Source organism: Delphinapterus leucas, chromosome 2, assembly GCF_059928025.1.
Source record: "Delphinapterus leucas isolate spDelLeu-1000000601 "Yukka" chromosome 2, BTC_Dleu_Yukka2, whole genome shotgun sequence".
Lineage (NCBI taxonomy): Eukaryota > Metazoa > Chordata > Mammalia > Artiodactyla > Monodontidae > Delphinapterus > Delphinapterus leucas.
Window position 1 is genome coordinate 33,115,589 of NC_143130.1, and position 20,248 is coordinate 33,135,836.

Here is a 20,248-nt window from a genome sequence, read left to right on the forward strand (position 1 = left end):
CGGACGCGCAGGCTCAGCGGCCATGGCTCCCGGGCCCAGCTGCTCCGCGGCATGTGGGATCCTCCCGGACCGGGGCACGAACCCGTTCCCCTGCATCGGCAGGCGGACTCTCAACCACTGCGCCACCAGGGAAGCCCCACTTCTGGGTTTTTACCCAAATGAATAATTATCCAAGAGATAACAAAAATGATAACATCATTTTACCAACACTAATAGCCATTATAGCAGTACTCAGCATATATTTCTTTTTTTTTTTTTTTTTTTTTTGGCCGCGCTGCACGGCATGTGGGATCTTAGTTCCCTGACCAGGGATCGAACCCATGTCCCCTGTATTGAAAGGCGGATTCTTTACCACTGGACCACCAGGGAAGTCCCCTCAGCATATATTTCTACTTGCAGCTAACATACTCCACAACACTAACTACGTTCCCTTCAATAAGCATCACAAAAATAAAACAACTTGAACATACAAAACAAATAACCTTCTTATCATTACTAATCACAATAGCCACACAATTACTACCCTTAACTCCAATTTCTATCAGTGCTGGACTAGGAATTTAGGTTAGTTTAGACCAAGAGCTTTCAAAGCCCTGAGCAAGTATAATTTACTTCATTCCTGAAATAAGGATTGCAAGACCCTATCCTACATCAATTGAATGCCAATCAAACACTTTAATTAAGCTAAATCCTTACCAGATTGACGTGCTTCCACCCCAGGAAATTTTAATTAACAGGTACGTACTCTAGTCAACTGTTTTCAATCTATTTCTGCCATCAAGGAAAAAAAAAGGCAGGAAAAGCACTGGCAGAATTGAAGCTGCTTCTTTAAAGTTACAGTTCAACTTGTTAATTCACCACAGGGTTTAGCAAAAAGAGGGCTCAATCTCTGTCTTTAGATTTACAGTCTAATGCCAGCTCTGTCATTTTACCTCTGTTCATAAACTGCTGATTATTTTCAACAAATCACAAAGGTATCAGCATTTTATATTTACTATTTGGTGCTTGAGCTGGAGTAGCAGGTAGCACCTTAAGTCTGTTAATCCAGGCTGAGCTATACCAACCTGGAGCACTACTTGGAGATGACCAAATGTGTAATGTAGTCATAACAGTCCCTGCACTTGTAATAATTTTCTATTTTATCGTTGTGCCCATTATGATTGCAGGGTTCAGAAACTGACCTGCCGCACTAATAACGGGGGCACCTGAAGTAGCATTTCCCCAAATAAATCCTATAAACTTTTGACTACTGCCCCCATCATTCTTACTCCTACTTGTATCACCAATAGTAGAAGCTGGTTCTGGTACCAGTGGAACTGTAAATTCAGCTCTAGCCGGCAATGTGGACCACGCAGGAGCCTCTGTTGACTTAGCCATTTTCTCCTTACATTTAGAGGGTGTCTCTTCAATTCTTGGTGTTATGAATTTTATTACTATGATCTTTAATATAAAAGCAGCAGACACATCCCAATACCAAACACCGTTATTTGTTTAATCTGCCCCAACTATAGCCATATTACTATAATTATGACTCTCAGTCTGAGCAGCCAGAATTGCCATACTGTTAACAGACAGAAATCTCAACACTACTTTTCTTTGACCCTGCAGGAGGAGACCCAATCCTATACCAACACCTATTTTGATTCTTTGGTCACTCTGAAGTATGTATTCGTAGCCTACCAGGGTTTGGAATAATCTCACATATTGTTACATATTATTTAGGACAAAATGAGCCTTTCAGATATACGGGAATAGTATGAGTCATGATATCCATTTGAAATGGAGCAGGACCCTATGATCCTTGCCCGGCCTGTCCTCCGCCTGCCTTTTGTCTGTGGAAAAACTTTAGATAAACAATAAGTTTAATCAGAGAAGTGAGAAAATGCAGAACAAAGAAAAGCAGTCAAATGGGACAAAACAATAATAGTTCAGTCAGTAAGCAAAGTCAAGTACCTTTAGTTCCTTCTCAAGGGCTATAGATACTATTCTGAACCATATCCTGTGAGCTGTTTTGTAGATACTGAAACCTCCACCAGGTGGAAGAAGTTAACTACATGATGACCAGACTGTAGCCATGACATAAGCTGCCACAGTTCTGAGAATTGACCTCAAAGAAATGGGAACAAACTGACCCTGGAACTGAAGATTAACTGTAGCTAAAACAATCAAGATGACGCTGGTCAGACCACCGATGACCAATTTCAAGTTGATGGTCAGAGCTGACTGTACTGTTTCTGCATGTAGCCCCCTTCCTCTGTCTATAAAATCTCTTGCCCCTGATGGTCAGTGGGGTAGGGGGGAGTCGGCCTTTGGACAGGAGTTCACCATCCCCCCAAGTTGCCGCCATCCAAAATAAAACAAACTTTCCTTTCCACCAACCTTGCCTCTTCATCGGCTTTAGAGCAGCGAGTGGCTGAACCCCACTTTAAGTTACACGTTGGCTTTTTAGGATTTATCGTGTGGGCCCATCATAGGTTTACAGTAGGGTTAGATGTCTTCACAGAGGTTATATTAAGTGATCTCCCACTATATTATGAGCCCTAGGCTTTATTTTTCTTTTTACAGTAGGTGCTTTGACAGGACTTGTCTTAGCTAATTCACCCACACAATTCCAGTAAGTAATGTCAATGGGAGCAGTCTTCACTGTTAGAGGAGGCTTTATACACTGATTTCCACTATTCTCAGGTTATACACTTAACTCAACATGAGCAAAAATTTACTTCACAATTATATTTGTAGTATTAAATATGATTTTCTCCCTGAAGCACTTTCTCACCCTTTCAGGGATGTCCTGATGGTATTCCAACTACCCTGATGCACACACAACATGAAATATTTCATCTATAGGCTCATTCATTTATTAACAGCAGTAATGCTAATAATCTTCATAATCTGAGAAGGCTTTGCATCCAAACGAGAAGTCTCAGTAGTAGAAGCTACTACTACTAACCTAGAATGGTTACATGGATGCCCTCCACCATATCCTACATTTGAAGATCCTACCTATGTAAAGTTAAAATAAGGAAGGAATTGAATCCTTTTCAACTGGTGTCAAGCCAACACCACAATCATTATGTCTTTCTCAATAAATGAGAAAATACTGAAAAATTACATAACTTTCTCAAAGTTAAATCATAGGCAAAAATTCTGTATATCACTAAGGCACATCCATTTCATCTAGGCTCTCAAGATACAACATCATCTATTATGGAAGAACTTTTACATTTTCATAATCACACATTAATAATCATTTTAAAAATAAGTTCTCTAGCCCTCTGTATTATTTCACTAATATTGACAACTAAACTGACTCATATACATACAACAGATGCACAGGTAGAGAAAAGTTGAACAATTCACAAGCCATCATTGTAATCTTAATTGCCCTATCATCATTGTGAATCCTTTGTATGATATATGAAATCAATAACTCTTCCCGAACCATAAAAATTAGGGGTCATTAAGGATACTGAAGCTATGAATACACAGATTATGAAGATTTAAATGTTGACTCCTCTATAATCCCCACATCAGATCTAAAACCAGGAGAATTATGACTAATAGAAGTCAATAAGGGACTTCCTGGTGGTCCAGTGGTAAAGAATCCATCTTCCAATGCAGGGGACGTGGGTTCAATCCCTGGTCAGGGAAATAAGATCCCACACGCCGCGGGGCAACTAAGCCCGCGTACCACAACTACTGAGCTCCAGTGCTTCAATAGAGAGCCTGCATGCCACAAACTACAGAGTCCACATGCCCTGGAGCCCGAGCGCCATAACTAGAGAGAAGCCCATGCAACAAAATGAAAAGCCCGCGCACTGCAACAAAAGATCCCGCATGCCTCAGTGAAGATCCTGCGTGCCACAACTAAGACACGATGCAGCCAAAAAAAATTAATTAAATAAATAATAGATATAAAAAAAAATCAATGGAACTTTTTAAAAAGTCAATAAATGAGTAGCATAGAGATAATCATCGAATGTTAATTTCATCCCAAAATGTTTTACACTCATGAGCTTTTCCTTCTTTAGGCCTAAAAAACAGCTGCTATCCCAGGACACCTAAATTAAAGAGTCCTAATATCAACAGGACCAGGCGTCATGTTGTGGACAATGATCAGTAGAGGTCGTTATCCTGTGTTCAAAGACGGGACAGAAGGAGATGGCTGAGATGCAGGGATGAATTTGGAACCCATGGGGGATGCACTCTCTGAGCTCCATGACAGGAACGGGGCTTCTGGTGTCCCAGACCACCCATCACACCCTCCTGAGTGGAGTGTCAGGAACATTCTGTGTTGGTGATGCAATGGCCTGAGGGCTTGTTACAGCCCTGATGCTGTGTCCAATGTGGGCCCTTGGGACCACATCCCACACTCTGTGGGTCCACCCTGCAGGGTCGTTCCTGCCACAGGAGTAGAGACCATCCAGCAAGCAGCCCCCTCCCCAACAGGCAAGAAGAGGCGGTGGAAGTGGGGGCACCAGAGGAATCTCACTCGGACAACAACACCCCAGGATCGCTATCGGGGACACTGATGATGAAGATGAGGCCCAGCCCAAGAGATGGGACCAGAGGGCCCAACAGGCAGCTGGTCAGGTCCTGGCTCATCTGCACTCCAGACACCTTTGTCCTTCATACACCCCCTTCCTCATACACCCTCACCCTAAATGCAGATTCTTCAGATGCAAACAGGCAGAACTTCAGACTGAAAGTCAGCTCTTCCAAAATGACCCATCAGCAAACACTGCAGGATTCCATTCAAATGGGGGCCCTGAAGACAACGCATGGACCAAGGTGGATGTCAGTGCCAGGGTCAGTGGGAGGGCATGGGAGTGAGGCTTTCATAGTTGAGGAATTTTGGTTTTACAAGATGAAACGTTCTAGGGATGGTGTGATGGCTCCATGAGAAGGTGAATATATCTGATGCCTCAGAAACATGCACCTAAAAGGGTGATGATGATAAAAGGCATGCAATGTGTGTTTTATTTCACTTAAAATAAAATAAAATAAAATTTTAAAATGATGTCTTATTAATTGGGATTCCTATTAGACTCCCCTTTATCACAAATGTGTGAGGCCCAAGCACCATCCCCCACCTCAGGGGCCATAATGGTACCCTCCCATGGCACGTGGGGCACCATTCTTAGGGGGCTACTCTGTGATACCTGAGGTCTTTCCAGGGGAACCCAGACAGCGGTGACCCCCCCCAAATTAGATATACAATATGCTATGATATTACTATGATACCACCAAGGGTTATTTGTCACTCAGCAGAACATGGAACAGCAACTTGCTCAAAGGTACCTGTCCTCATAAGAATGTGACAAGATTAAGACAAGAGAAGGGACCACAGGTTAATCAGAGCAACACCCTCAATTCAGATGTTGGAAAATCTCAGAGGGGACAAGTCATACTGCAGGCAAAGAGCAGATATGGGGTCTCCCCCTTCATGTGAGCCTGACCCATACAGATGAGGTGAGACCCACACAATCCCCAGACCTTGCACCTGGGGTCACCCGTCCACACTCCCTAAGGTGACCCCACCTCCCCAGACCCTGTAACTAGGGTCATACATCCACACTCTCCAGGGTGACCCTACCACTCAGACCCTGTACCTAGGGTCACAGGTCCACACTCTCCAGGGTGATCCCCACCTCCCCAGGTGCCCCCCTGGGGTCACACATCCACACTCTTCAGGGTGACCCTCACCTCCCCAGACCCTGAACCTGGGGTTACTTGTCCACACTCACCAGAGTGACCCCCACCTCCCCAGACTCCACACCTGGGGTCACATATCTACCTTGGTCAGGACACCACGGCTGTGCTAAATGGGACCATACGTGTGAACAAGGTAGGTTCCTAGGCCTCCTGGGACCCTAGAAAGAAGTGTGGGGTCCGTCTCCTCTCCCCACACTTGGCCCAGAGAAGTCAGTCCCCTCCTGTTTCCACTTTGGTTCCATGTTATTTTAATTGTTTTTAATGCTTTCATGCTAAAGTTGAACACACAGCCTTGGTTCTGGCAGGCTCAGCCTTTCCTTTCTCACTGAGGTATTGAGAAAACTCATGGGACAGGAGGGCTGAAAGAGGAGGGCAGGCCCAGGCTCTGCTGTGTAGGGATGGTTGACTGGAAGTACAGCACAGAGCAACTTCACCTGCTGCCCATCAGCCTTAAGCCCAGAACCACATGCCCTGCAATCAATTCACCAGGTAAACCTGCCTCCCTACTCGCCCTGTGTGTGCTGGTGAATTGGAATAATTACCAGGTAGCCCACCTGAAGAACCTCCATGAGCCCCAGGGAAGGTGAACCTCACAGGGGTGAGGACTGAGGCCCCTACCACAGCACTGACCCTCAGGGCCAGGTAACCACACTAAGAGCAGAGGCTGTTACCCAGACAAGCCCACCTCAGCTCCAGACCCCAGACATCTGAGTACTGATATTTGGATGCAAGTACAGAGCTTCCCAGCACTGAGGCCAAGCCAGATCTCTACCCAGATCTCCACACCCACCCTGAAGCTCCCAGCACTGAAGCAAGGCTGCGTCTCTATCTAGGTCCCATATCCTAGTGTATGCAGAACATGGTCAGGTCTAAATGTACTTGATGTAAAAAAGATGGTGGGCTTCCCTGGTGGCGCAGTGGTTGAGAGTCCGCTTGCCGATGCAGGGGACGCGGGTTCTGTGCCCCGGTCTGGGAAGATCCCACATGCCGCGGAGCGGCTAGGCCCGTGAGCCATGGCCGCTGAGCCTGCGCGTCCGGAGCCTGTGCTCCGCAACGGGAGAGGCCACAGCAGTGAGAGGCCCGCGTACCGCAAAAAAAAAAAAGTGGGAGTTTTGTTATAAAATGTCACTTATTCTTTCAATTCCTTCTCAATTACATACCCAAGCTTGTGAAAGATGATTGGCACGTCCATCCTCCCTGCTTGGCCCGCCAGCCTGGTTGGATTCTCTGACAGTCAAGACTCATTTCGATGTTCACTGCAAGAAAAATGGGTGTGTCTGTGTTGAGAGGAGGCTCACCAAACAGGTGAGAGGCAAACTGCAGGACCCATCCCTAAAAGCAGCCCCACCCAGATCAGAATAAGATGGAGCTGGGGTGAACATGGTTCCTATTTAAGTCACAATAACAAGAGAGATCAAAATGCCACTTCTCATTAAGCCACTGAAGGTGCAATGATGCATTATTAGCTAAAACTCCAGGATATTTTAACAGCTTTATCGAGGTGTAATCGACTTACGACAAATGCACACCTTTAAAGTGTACAGTTTGATAGGTTTTGAAACAGGTGTACCCCATCAAGATAATGATTGTACTGTGGATGAAAAATTAATCAGTGGTCAATCTATGAAAGAAATGGAAAATTTTCTTTGCGCCAACCTGAGGATTATAACCCGGGAGGCAGTTTTTCAGAAAGCTCCGAGGACTGTTCTGAAGAGGTAAGGGGGAGACCAGTATATATGTGATTTTGACAAAGGGGTACGTGCAACCAAGCACAGAGCTTGGTAGGAGGTTACTGCTACTCAGGAGGAACAGATAGATACCTTAATGGTTTTAGTACTTTTCTAAGTGTGGGAAGAGGCAAGAATCCAGGTTCATAAAAATTTTCTCCTGAAAATATCTAACTCTCTGAGGGCCGGTTCTGCCAGAGCTCAAAGTGCCTCATCCTGGTCTTCACCCTGAAATCCGTTCAGGGTGTCCTGTAAGTCAGCGACTGTGGTGGCTGACGACTTAATTCTTGTAGAACTGGATGGTGAGCAACGTTCTTTATGTTACAAAACCCTCCCTTTCGGTCTTAATTTTTTTTTTTTAACATATTTATTTATTTATTTTTGGCTGCATTGGGTCTTCGTTGCTGCCCGTGGGCTTCCTCTAGTTGTGGCGAGCGGGGGGCTACTCTTTGTTGCGGTGCACGGATTTCCCATTTTGCGGAGCACGGGCTTAGTTGCTCTGGGACATGTGGGATCTTCCTGGACCAGGGCTCGAACCCGTGTGCCCTGCATTGGCAGGCGGATTCTTAACCACGGCGCCACCAGGGAAGTCCTTGGTCTTAATTTTGAGCAAGGTTTGGGAGGTATTTCATGACCAATTTAGCCCGTGGCGCTAGGAACGCCCATTCCCAGGTCAGGTGAGGATTTCCTTGATAGGCCAGTCAATGTGCTGTTACTGGACTAAGCCTTGTTAACAGTAGCCCAGGGCCTCTGGGCTGCCTGTCCTACTAGCCTGTTATGGTCCAGGAAATGGTTCCCTCTTGTGGCTTCCTCCCATATTTAGAGTTACATTATTACAATCACTGATCTATCACTGAACTATGTATTTGACAATTGTTTTAGGTCACCTAGTCATCATTATTTTTAGTGGAGGCTCAGTCACACACCTGGTAATGAAAGAAACAAAAATCTTGTAAAATAGGTAGAATACAAGTAATATAGCTAGTGACATTAATAAGGTCATAAGTAAGTATTTAAGCTAAGCACTTCTTTTAGGTGTGGCCCAGCACCTCCCCAGGTCATCTGACCGGTCTGTCCTGCACCAATCATTATCTTTAAGGGAAATGATATATTGGCCTTGTCCATAAAGCCCACCAAAGACGTCTGCACGTACAAGGTGAGTGGTGGGTTATCGTGACCGCTTACAGGATAAGGAAAGAAATGTTATCTTCTAAGGAGTTACATGGCTGTCTCCTGGAGAAAAATTGATTTTTGTGGCTGAGCAGATATTTCTGCCATTGGGGAGGTCAGGTGAACACACAATGCAGAGGCACGATGCACGCTAGCGGGGAGGGAGGGGGCCAAAGAGCAGAGAAAAAGTTTATGTTTTAAATTTTTCTTGTCCTACCTTAAAATATGAATTTTTATTTCATCAATACCCTCATCCCCAGAACTTTCCTCCTGCTCTCCCCAATCCAGGCAAACTCGGATCTGCTCTCTGTCACTACAGATTACTTTGCGTTTTCTGGAAATGTACATATGAGTCCATTTCCAGAAAATGCAAAGGGGCGGGCAGATCAGGTCTGCAGGTAGAATACACTGTATTAATATAAAAGGGTACAGATAGGTACTCTATTAATAGAAAGTTATAAACATTTTCTAAGGTTTGATGAGGACCAGCCACACGCGGAGTAAACAAAAGAAGCTCTGGCCACTCCAGGAAAGCACACCCACTGGGAAGAAGTCACAGAGTGTTTGCTCCAGGGCACAACCCCACAGCTGATTTCCTGCCTCCCAGTGAGGCCACCGGCCCCATCTTCTGTCTCGCCCTCAATACAAACGTCCCTGGGCCGGGAACGGCAGGCAGTCTCGTGTTACAGGCATGTGCCTGCTCTGGGCTGAATCGTGTCCTCAAAATTCACATGTTGAGTCCTGACCCTCAGTGTCTCAGAATGGACTGTGTTTGGAGATGAGGTCTTTAAAGAAGAGGTTAAAGTAAAATGAAGTCACTAGGGTGGGCTATACTCCAACGCGACTGGTGCCCTATAAAGAAGAGGAGATTGGGACACAGACACACACAGAGAGATGACCATATGAGGACACAGGGAGAAGACGGCCGTCTACACACCAAGGAGAGAGGCCTCAGGAGGAACCAGCCCTGCTGACACCTTGCTCTGGAACTTCCAGCCTCCAGGACTGTGAGAAATAAACGTCTGTTTTTTAAGCAGCCCTGTGTGTTGTACTTATTATAGAAGCCAAGTTAAGATGCCTTGCATTTATGGGAACTTAAAGATTTACTGTCCTAGAAAGAGGGGGTTGCACCAGGGTCCCTCTGCTTGTGAGCTGCTCTGCGCACAGGGGCTTCAGGCAGGCCAGCTTCAGGGGCAGCTGCAAAGTGACCCCTTCCAAACCATGCGCTCTCCTGGGCCCTGGACAGGGGGGCACATGTCCCTGTTTGGGAACCTCTGGTCTCAGCTGGGGTCTCCCAGGTACAGGTGGAATTGTGCATTTGTGGTCAACACAAAGGTTGCAGTTCTTGGGCACATTGTGGGTGTGCCCTGAGCTGCCAGGCATCTTGCAGGAAGGGCTGCCCTGTGCCTGCTTGCCCTTCCTGGGAAGGACCTGCCAGTGATTTTCTGAGCCGAGAATCTGACTCTGTTCCACTTCAAACAAGTTATTTCTGTATATCTTTAAGATAAGTTAAATTATGCAGGAATATCACAATGATGTGGTTCTAGGAAAGCTTGTTCTCATAGTTATTCAGAACTTGAACAAGAATTCTCCAACATTTTAGAAAATCACATCTCCTGGCTCAGAGTTTCTGAATTGCCCGTAAATGCAAATTATTTAGTATAATAATTCAAATAATAGTAATTCAAATTATATACAAAGATGCCTATTTGCCCTCATTTAAAAACATTAAATATAAAGGTTGAATCGAGTTGAATGTTATCTACATTTTCTTAAATCTAAATTGAAGAAAATCTCAAGCAAACATCTGATTACTTAGTGTAGTTGAAGCCAAGCACTCACCTATTAAATTATGTATTATTTCATTAAAATATATTTCTCTTTAATGCTCCTCTCTATTGTAACTATAACTGCATGGATACATACATAAATATAATTATATTTAAATTATACGTGTAGACAGATTACGTTATCTCTGCATTTGATTTCAGAAAGTGAGGGGAGTGTCACAAAATACTTGCTACAAAAGGGGTGAGGGTCTGACGGGCTCACAGAAGCCCCATGACATAGCATTTCATTCCCGCTAAGGTGCTAGAATCGAAAAGACAGACAATGACAAGGGGAGAAATTGGAACATTCAAACACCACTGGCAGGAATGTGAAATGATGCTGCTGTTTTGGAAAACAGTCTGGCAGTTCCTCAAAATGTCAGACATGGAGTCACCACATGACTCAGCAATTCCACTCCTACATATAAACACAAGAGAAAGGAAAACTCATGTCCACACAAACACTTGTACATGCATGTTCATAGCAGCATGATTCACAAGAGCCAAAAGGTGGAAACCACCCAAATGACCATCAACAGGTGAACAGAGAACAGATACACAATGTGGTCCATTGTGTGGTCCATCCACACGGTGGAACATTACTCAACCATGAAAAGAAGTGAAGCTCTGACACAGGCTACAACATGGATGAACCTTGAAAACAAGATGCTCAGTGAGAGAAGCCAGGCACAGAAGGACACTGTCTTATTCTGCTTGGGCTGCCATAGCAAAAATACCAGGCTGGGGGCTTAAACAACAGAAATATATTTCCTATAGTTCTGGAGGCCAGAAGTCTGAGATCAGGGTGTCAGGATGGTCAGGTTCTGGTGAAGCTCTGTTCTTGGTTGCAGATGGTGTCTTCTCACTGTGTCCTCACGTGGAGGAAGGGTCAAGGGGACTCTCTGGGGTCTCTTTTATAAGGACACTGATTCCATTCACAGTGGCTCCACTCTCATGACCTCATCACCTCCTCAAGGCCCCATCTCCTAATACCATCACCTTGGGGGTTAGGATTTCAACATGTGAATTTGGGGGGGACACAAACATTCAGCCAAGAATAACCACAAACTGTATGATTCCATTTATAGAAAACATCTAGAACAGGCAAATCCACAGAGACAGGAAGTGGGTTAGTGGTGCCAGATGCTGGGGGTGGGGAAGAAAAATGGGAAATGACTGCTCATGGGCATGGGGATGGGGTCTCCTTTGGGGGGCTGAGAATGTTTGGGAACCAGATAGAGGTGGTGCTTGCACAACATTGTGAACTTGATAAATGTCACTGAGTTGTTCACTTTAACGGTAAATGGTGAGTTTTATGTTACATATATCTTACCACAATTAAAAAAAAAATCATTGTTCATCACATCAACAACTTGACAGCACAGGGGATTCCCAATTCTGCTGAAAGACCCCGTCTGCTTGCCCAGGTGCTTCCTGGGTGACAGCGTTGAGGTTGTGGAGTGTAGATGAGGGCATGAACGACCCCACACAGGGAAGGTCCAGAGGCAGATCCAGTGTTCAGCACACGTGTAGGCGCATCCCCAACAGCGCAGGACAGAATCCACTGGGAGGGTTGGCCGGCTTTATCATCAAGCAGTGAACAGCCTCTTGGGGCCGGTGGCTGTGCACTGGTGACTGACTGACCACAGCCCTGGACGCCAGGGGCTGTGGCCTGATTCCTCTCACCCCGAGGCTGGGAACTGCCAGGTGAAGTGGACAGCACTGCAGTCAGTCCATGGTCGCTGCTGGACCACAAGCACAGCTGCAGGGTAAGAATGGAGCACCTCCAGTTACTAGAAAACCCGCATGGTAGGAACATGATTTTTACATAACACACAGGAGCTGCGAAAGGTTATTTTCTTATGTGAGCTGATAACACCACCTCCGCCATGTGCGGACGCCCCCTGTCCTGCTCACCTTACCCACGATGGTTGGAGTTAAGCCCTTGCCCCCCGCCACCCTGCAGAATTGGCCTCTAAGGCCCATTTGGGGTCCTCCCCGAACCCTGAGGATGTGTCCTGCCTGAGGCTCCTGACACAATATGCTCCCGCTCAGGCTGGCCTGCAGAGATCACACAGAGGTCTGAGCAGTCAGGTCCCAAAGCAGCAGGACGTGACCCTGGACACAGACGTGTCCACCCTGCACAGAGGGGTCCCTACGAGCAAGTGTGAGGTCACTTTTTAGGGCCACACCCCTGTCCCGCCTGAGGCACCAGGCCCGCCCCACTGCCCGGCCCAGGTCCCTTTCTCTGCGGAGCTCAAGCCCACACCTTCCCCAGCCCTGGCTCCGCTGCGTTCCCCCACCCCACCCCAGCACCGTGTAAGGCTGTCTGTCAGCATAACTGATGCCATCCTGGGACCGTAGAGCTCCTCCTGTCCGTCCACTGACCCTACCCAGGGCTGTACTGTGTGGTCAATCACTTCTCTGTCCTCAAGGCCTTTCTAGTTAACACAGGCTGTTTAATAATCATTAGGGCCAGGTGGCCTCTATGCTTTGTTAATCCCCAAACGATGAAGACCTTTGGTGATGTGTTCCCGGCGCCCATGTGACCAGTTACCCATTCATGAAACTTGACTTAGGAATGCACGTCCTGTTTCCAAGCACCCCCCAATGTTAACCATAAATTGTCCTGGTGACCCCTTGGCCATGCAGAGCACAGCTGCAAATGCTTCCGATCGTCGTCCACCATATCCTGATCCTACCCTGTGAGTAAATTACCCAATAATAAGCGGATCCATTGATTACATGGAGCTGCCTGCCTTGGTTTTTGGTCTCACGATGCCCTGTCAGTTCAGTGGGCACTTCTCGTTCCCTCCATCCTCCAACACCTCACCTACTGCTGTGGGTTCAATAGCATCCGCCCAAATTTATATCCATCCTGAACCCAGAATCAGGCCTTATTTTTGAAACAGGGTCTCTGCATATATGGTTAAGATGAGGTCATGCTGGATTAGGGAGAGCCCTAAATCCAACAGCTGGTGTCCTATAAGAAGAGGGAAACCTGGACCAGACACAGAGGAGAAGCCACATGACCACGGAGGCAGAGGTGGGGTGATGCAGCCCCAAGTCCAGGGGCACCAAGGATTTCTGGAAACCGGAGAAGCTGGGAGAGGCCGGGGCAGATTCCCTGAGGTTCCAGAAGGAACCAACCACACCTTCATTTTGTATTTCCAGCGTCCAGAGCTGCGAGAGATAAATCTCTGCTGTTGGGACCCCCGGGTTTGTGGCATGTTGTCACGGTCGCCCCAGGATCCCCACACCTGCCAGATGATGAAACATGAGGCATCTGAGGAAAGAGCTCCTTGGTATCTGGACAAGTGTCTCTACAAACACATCTGGGTCCTGAACACATGGACATGCAGCGGCCTCCCCACGCGGGCCGTGCCTCCGGCCGGCCTTGCTATCCAGCTCATTCCTGTCTTGAGTCCAGTGGATGACCAGCCTCCGTTGATGCAGGAGCCCCATAGCTTTCCTGCAACGTCCACGCACATCCCACCCGTAGCGACTGAGCAGGAGCAGGGCCACTCAGCAGCCTGGGCTTGGCTGCAGTGACAGGTCAGCAGAGGTGCTGGCCACTCCCAGCCCAGAGGCAGTGCCCACAGTGGCAGCCTCCCTCTGTCCATGTTGGGGCCAGGCCTGGAGGAGGTAGGTCCAGCTCCTCAGGGCCCTGGATGCAGCCCCACGTGCCACTGACCCCACACACTCCCCAGTAGGCTGGCAGCTCTATGTCCCCAGACATGACCAAGGTACGTCTCCTTGCATGCGGCCAGGGACGTATCTTCAAACCCTTCCATGTTTGCCCAACCTGGCAGGGAGCCCACAGCCGGCACCTTCCTGGGAGCAGACAGAGGGCATGCCCTCGGCCCCTGAGTGACCGCGCACATTGCAGAGGAGGCCGTCTGCCTCTGACATCCCCATCCTGCTGGCCCCTGCCTGGCCCTCTAGACATCCCTCACTCTCAGAGGGCTGGGGCAACAGCCCCTCCGCCTCCCTCTGCCTCAGCCTGTCCGTCTGTCCTCCCCTGATCAGGACACAGCTTCCTCCAAGAAGTTCCTGGATTCCTGCCTTGCAGCGCCCGCCCCCATACCCCCAGGAGCTGTTTGTCACCACCAAGTGTTTGTCACCCCAAGAGGCTCCCGGGAAGATGAATCGACTCCCTGAGACCTCAGAATGGGACCTCGTGTGCAGGGGGTCACTGCAGAGCCGCCGGGGTTGAGATGAAGCCACTCATTTGGCGCTGACCAGTGTGTCTGTGTGTGTGTGGGGGGTCATCACGAGGGGAAGTTTGGACACAGACACGGGAGGAGAAGGTGATGCGACGGCAGAGGCAGAGATGGGGTGATGGGCCACGGGACGCCCAGGATGGAACCCCAGGAGCTAGGAGAAGCCTGGGACCGACTGTCCCCAGAGCCTGCCTGCAGGAGGAGCGGCCCCTGACACCTCGATCTCGGGCTCCAGGACGGAGAGCAGGCGTGTCGTATTACAGCCCCTCGACTGGCGCTTTGTGCTGGGGGCCGCAGGAAACGCACACCCGGGCCGGGGTTTGGGGAGTTGGGCGCGGTGCTTGTTAAAACCCAAGACAGTCACTGGCCGCCTCCGCTCCGGGCATTACCCCCGCGCCTCCTCTGGGAGAAACCTGGGGCCCTGGATGCCCCATCCCGTGCGTACCTGTCAGGGCGACCTGCCCCTCTCTCAACCCTAACCCGCAGGCCCCGCCCTTCCCCGCAGCCCCGCGCGGGCCCCGCCCTTCTGCTGCGGGCCCCGCCTCCCTCGCCGCTGCAGTCTTCACAAGCTCCACCCCCATGCTGCTGCTTAGGCTGGTCTGTCTCCTGTGGGGTCCGCCCCTCATCTCCACCACCTTCACCCCCAGCTCCACAGCCCTTGTCCAGCCTCAGGGCTGACCCAGGACCCTCCCTGGGCTCCCCGCCTGCCCACCCTTGGTCGGGGTCCTCAATCTACCTGAGCAGACAGGTGAGGAGGGGTCCCTCCAGATGCTCCCACACGCTTCACCCCAACATCCTTCCTGGAGTCGGGGGCGTGTCTTACCGGGATATTCCACCATCACCAAGCCCCCAAGTGCATGGCAGGAGCAGGCATGAGGCCTGCTGCACGCAGTGCTGTGCGTCCTGCTGTATACCCATGTGTGACCCTGCCGCAGGACGCGGGAAGGGGCAGCCCCGCCCCCCGAGGTGGCAAGGCATCACTGACCATGTCAGGTCCCGGCTCGCCAGGCAAGGGCAGCTGTGTTCTCCCTTCTCAGACACTTTCCCACTCAGCCTGACCACGACCCAGCCTCCTTCCCACCCCCCTGTTGTCCCTCCACTGGCCTCACTCTTGTGAGCAGAGCGGGACAGTGTGGTCAGCGGTCACAGGCTGAGGCACAGGGACACTGGCTGACCGGCGTGTGCCCGTGCTGACCGCACACAGGCACTGCACCAGGGCCTGTGCAGTGGGGGTTCACCTGCCCACAGAGAGGCCGGGCCTCTGCTCCTGGCTCCAGGAGGTCACCTTGGAGTGTCCGTGCTACGTGGGCCTCGCTCCAGGCTGGTCTGTGCTGACGCGTGATACGTGGTGGGGCTTCCTGAGTCCCCCCCCCGGGGGCTGGAGTTGAAGGTCGGCCATACAGTGTCCCCCACATCGACGAGATGGACCCCAGTGAAAACCTGTACCCCAGGGCTCAGGTGCACTTCCATGGGCAGCCACACCTCATGAACCCCCAACTCTACTCCTGACCTCTGCCCTCAGCTGATTGTATCTGCATCCTTTTACCATAACAAACTCTGACACTGAGTATAGAGTTTCACTGAGTCCTGGGAGACTACAAAAAAAAAACCTGGGGTGGTCTCAGGGCCCCCAACCCCTCAGTCGGGGTCAAAAGTGGGGCTGGTCTCCAGGCCCTGGAATCTGCAGGGCGCCTCTACCAGGGGAGGTGTAGGAGACCCCAGGTTATAGTTAAGCTGAGTCCAGGGCCCTCCTGCATATAGGGCATCCTAGCCCTGTGGATCAGGAAAGGACCAGTTCCCTCCACTCCTCAGCCCAGTCTCTGGATTTGTGAAATGACCTGGGACACCCAGTGCTGGAGATGCCCCAACTCTGTGGCTTCCTGAGCCTCCAGGGACACACAGGACAACCACACTGTACTCTCACACAATGTTAAAACGCTTTCCCAGGGCAGGCCTGTAGGTGAGAAACACCATCCCAAGGCTGGGGCAGGGCCGAGGGGTGGCGGGTGCCGGCCAGGTGCCAAGTCTCTAATGAGCTTCCCTGGGGGGACGGGGACGGGGGTAACTGTCATGGTTCTGCCCTTCGTCGCTGGGGAAAGAGACACCTAGAGACCCTCGAGGGAAGGAGGGGGCATGAAGGGTAATGAGGTGACTGGAGCAGGGACCCTCCCACCCATTTATCATTACTGCGTGCTGTGACCCCTCTCAGCTGTGAGCACACAAGCCACAAGCATGTGCTGAGTCCTGTGAGCCTCCCAGCCAGTCCCCCAAGGTGAGGGTGGCCCTGCAGACCCCACCCCTTCCCTCCACGTCTAGTAGGTGGGAAGAAGCACTTCTTGCCATTCCAGGAGCGGTTCTTGAGCTGCTCTGGGAGGGGTTCTGGGGTTTTGCAGGCTGAGGCCCTGTTGCTAAGTCCCCGCTTCCCCACAAGAGCCTCCAGAACAAGCTGTTTGCCCTGTTGCCTGAATGCCGCCCCCCCCCCTCCAATATCCTTAGGAAGGAATCAGGGGTTTCTGTAGCAGCATCTGCAGGCAGCTCTGCATCTGGACACATCTTCCTTGTAAACACTGAGAACCTTCCCTGACACAAGCCCCCTGCTGACTGCCTCCACATGCCGACCACAGGCCCCAGTGCAGGTGTCAGACCGACTGCCCATCTCAGCCTCCTCCTCCTGTTATCAGAGCTGCTCCAGGCCCTGCTCAAGACCCATAAACCCACCTTTAATAGGGCTGTCCTCCACCCCCCACCTTCAGCAGGAGTTAACAGAAGTCTTTAAGTTAAAGGGTCCAGAGATAAGAAAGGAAGCTACAAACAAAAAAATCAGATGGAACCAGCTGGGACAAAGATGGCTATGAATCTGACCTCCAACAGACCCTGAGTCTCATTATATGTTGAATTTACCATATCAGCATGTTAAGTGACACATCTACCCGTGGCCATGACTGGACATGAAGGACCAAAAAAGGGTAAAAAGGAAGTGATACCCCACCCCCTTGGAAAAAGCCCTGCCCCTTCCCCGGTGGACAAATGCATATGCCTCCCCATCATTAGCCTCCCTTCTCCTCCCTTTGTCTTTACTCTTTAAAATTAAACCACTCTCTCCAGGTGGGCGAGAAGTTGATCTGTGAACTTAGCTCCCACTTCTCCATTCTTTGGCCACTGATTAAAGCCTGTGCTGTGTCGGTGGCAGCTTTGGTTTCGTTATTCACCTACTTGAACCCGAATGGAAAAAGGAAATCTTCCCCATCCAGGCAGAGAGCCTCAGCCAGGCTAGGGCCCGAGCAGGGTCCATACGACTTAACTTGGTAGCAATCTGTAAGGAGACAGAGGTCTCTGCCTGTGGGGTGGGTGGAGGGAACACCTACAGCCACAGCACGGGCTCCGTGGACAGCACGGCCCCTCGTGGGCCTGGACCGTGTGCTCTTGTCCCCCCACGCCTGATACCACCTGACAGTTTGACGTGGTGACACTGGCTGCCGGGCATCCGGTCAGGAGGGACCCAGAGGCAGCACCTGGTGCCAGATCAGATGTGCCTTCTCACAGGCAGTGAACATAGTAAATATTAGGACCTTGCTTTGTGTCTAGAAAACAAACCAAGTGGCTAGAAGGTGATCTGTGCTATGACTTGAAACCCACGTGCAAGGTGAGAGCTCCTACTGGACACAGGCTTGGAAGCTTCTGCACAGTTGATGACCACACCAGAGCTTCCTGCCCAGCCCCTCCAGGCCTCCCTGGTGCACACAGCTGGACCTACACTCCTCAGGGTCCCCGACTCAGAGCCTGAAAGGCCAACGCTGGGAGGGCCTGGGGATGAGAGTGGTCATTCCACCAACGCTGCTCAGCTCCTCCCCCCCAGTGACCAGGAGAGGGAAGGCCAGTGGAGTCTGAGGTCCGGCTCAGGCAAAGCTCGACGTGCCCCCTCCTAGGGACCCCCGGCCCCACCCTGCTTACTCAGGTCCACCGTCTGCCCCTCCCAGTGCCCGTGTCCCACTGACCCACATTCCTGGTGTGGACATCCACGTACACAAGAAGCTACCCCATGTCCTCTTCCCACATGAGATACCCCCATCCCTGCTTCTCCCTAATGATGCCCTGGATTTCAAATGTTCTGGTCAGGAAGAGGGCTGAGGAGGAGGCTGGGATGTCCCGTCTGCCTCCTGGGAGCCCAGACACAGGACTCAGGGACTGCTGGGCCTTGAGGTCCAGATGCTTCCAGGTGTGGGATGAACCTGCCACTGCGCACTGGAGCCTGCTCCTTCCGAGATTCAGGAAACAGAAGGACCCACCAAACTGAGCCCATCCCTGGGCTCTGCTGCAAGTCTGCTCGGATTTGCTCTCCTGATTCTGAAGACAGACCTGCGGGAAACAGGGCCTGCGATTCCCATACTGACGGTGTTCTGTGGAATTTCCACTAGAGCACTTTCTAGCCTGTTCTGAGAAAATTACTAGCCAATGCATGCTACCATCACCCCACAAGTGGACTGGGCAGCTGAGGCTCTGCGAAGCCAAGTAACCCAGCCAGAAGCACAGATGTGCGGCCACAGAGTGGGGTCTGCACCCACCGCCCGCCCAGGGTGACTGCCCACTCCCAGCGGGTTCCATATCCATTACCTTCATCCCCCTCCGGGGACCAGCTCACAGAGCCTCCTCTTACGGGGATTCACTTACCTTCTTTTAAATGGATCCGTCTTACTATCCTGTTTTTGGGATCATCCGGAAGGCTTGAAGCAGGTTCAGTGTCACGTCACCAGAGTACCTTTCCTGAATCACACTCACCACCTGTTCACCCACTCCCAGCTCAGACCCAGAAAGGTCCCCTTGGGCCCCAAGTCCCATGGCTCTGCCTGGGTTCCCACTCCCTCCTGCCTGGTCCTTCCCTTTCATGTCCCCTGCAGTGTCACCAGGAGCTCCCACCCGCCTGGGGCAGGCTGTCTTCTCTGTCCTGGGGAGGCCTCTGTGGTGTCAGGTGGAAGAAACAAGTGGTACCTATGGGGCCTCCCTCATGCAGCACAGTGGCCAGCATCCACCTACTGACCTCATCACTCTGGATGGGCCAGGCAGGGATTCAGGGGGCCTGCAGCATCTCTTGGTTCTCATTTTATCCCAGCACTGCTCACAGGGAAGTCGTTAAGCAACTCTGTGTCGGTTGCACAGAGAGGACGCTCATACACACGCCTCGTCCCAGCACATGGGGCTCTTACGGACAGGCACCTCCCAGGATATGGAGCTCACCTGGGCAGGCACCCAGCAGCCCACGGGGCTCATGTGGGCAGGTCCCTACCAGGATATGGGCCTCATCTGGGCAGGCACCCTGGCAGGGCTCGGTGCACAGAAACCCTCACATAGCCCTCATTGTGGAGCACCCCCAGCTCACCTGTTGATCAGAGCTGACCCTGAGCACCTCAGAGCAGGACCTGAACTAACAAACAGCAGCTCCTGGACAGGTCTGTGACCCTGGGCTTCACTCTGTGTGGCTTCCCTCCACCGGGTCTTCCAGAGGCTTCCGCTGCACCTGGGGAACTGGGCTCCTGTCTCCACCCACCACCCCTCTTCTCCCTGACTCCTGGGTTCTTCTCAGTAAGAG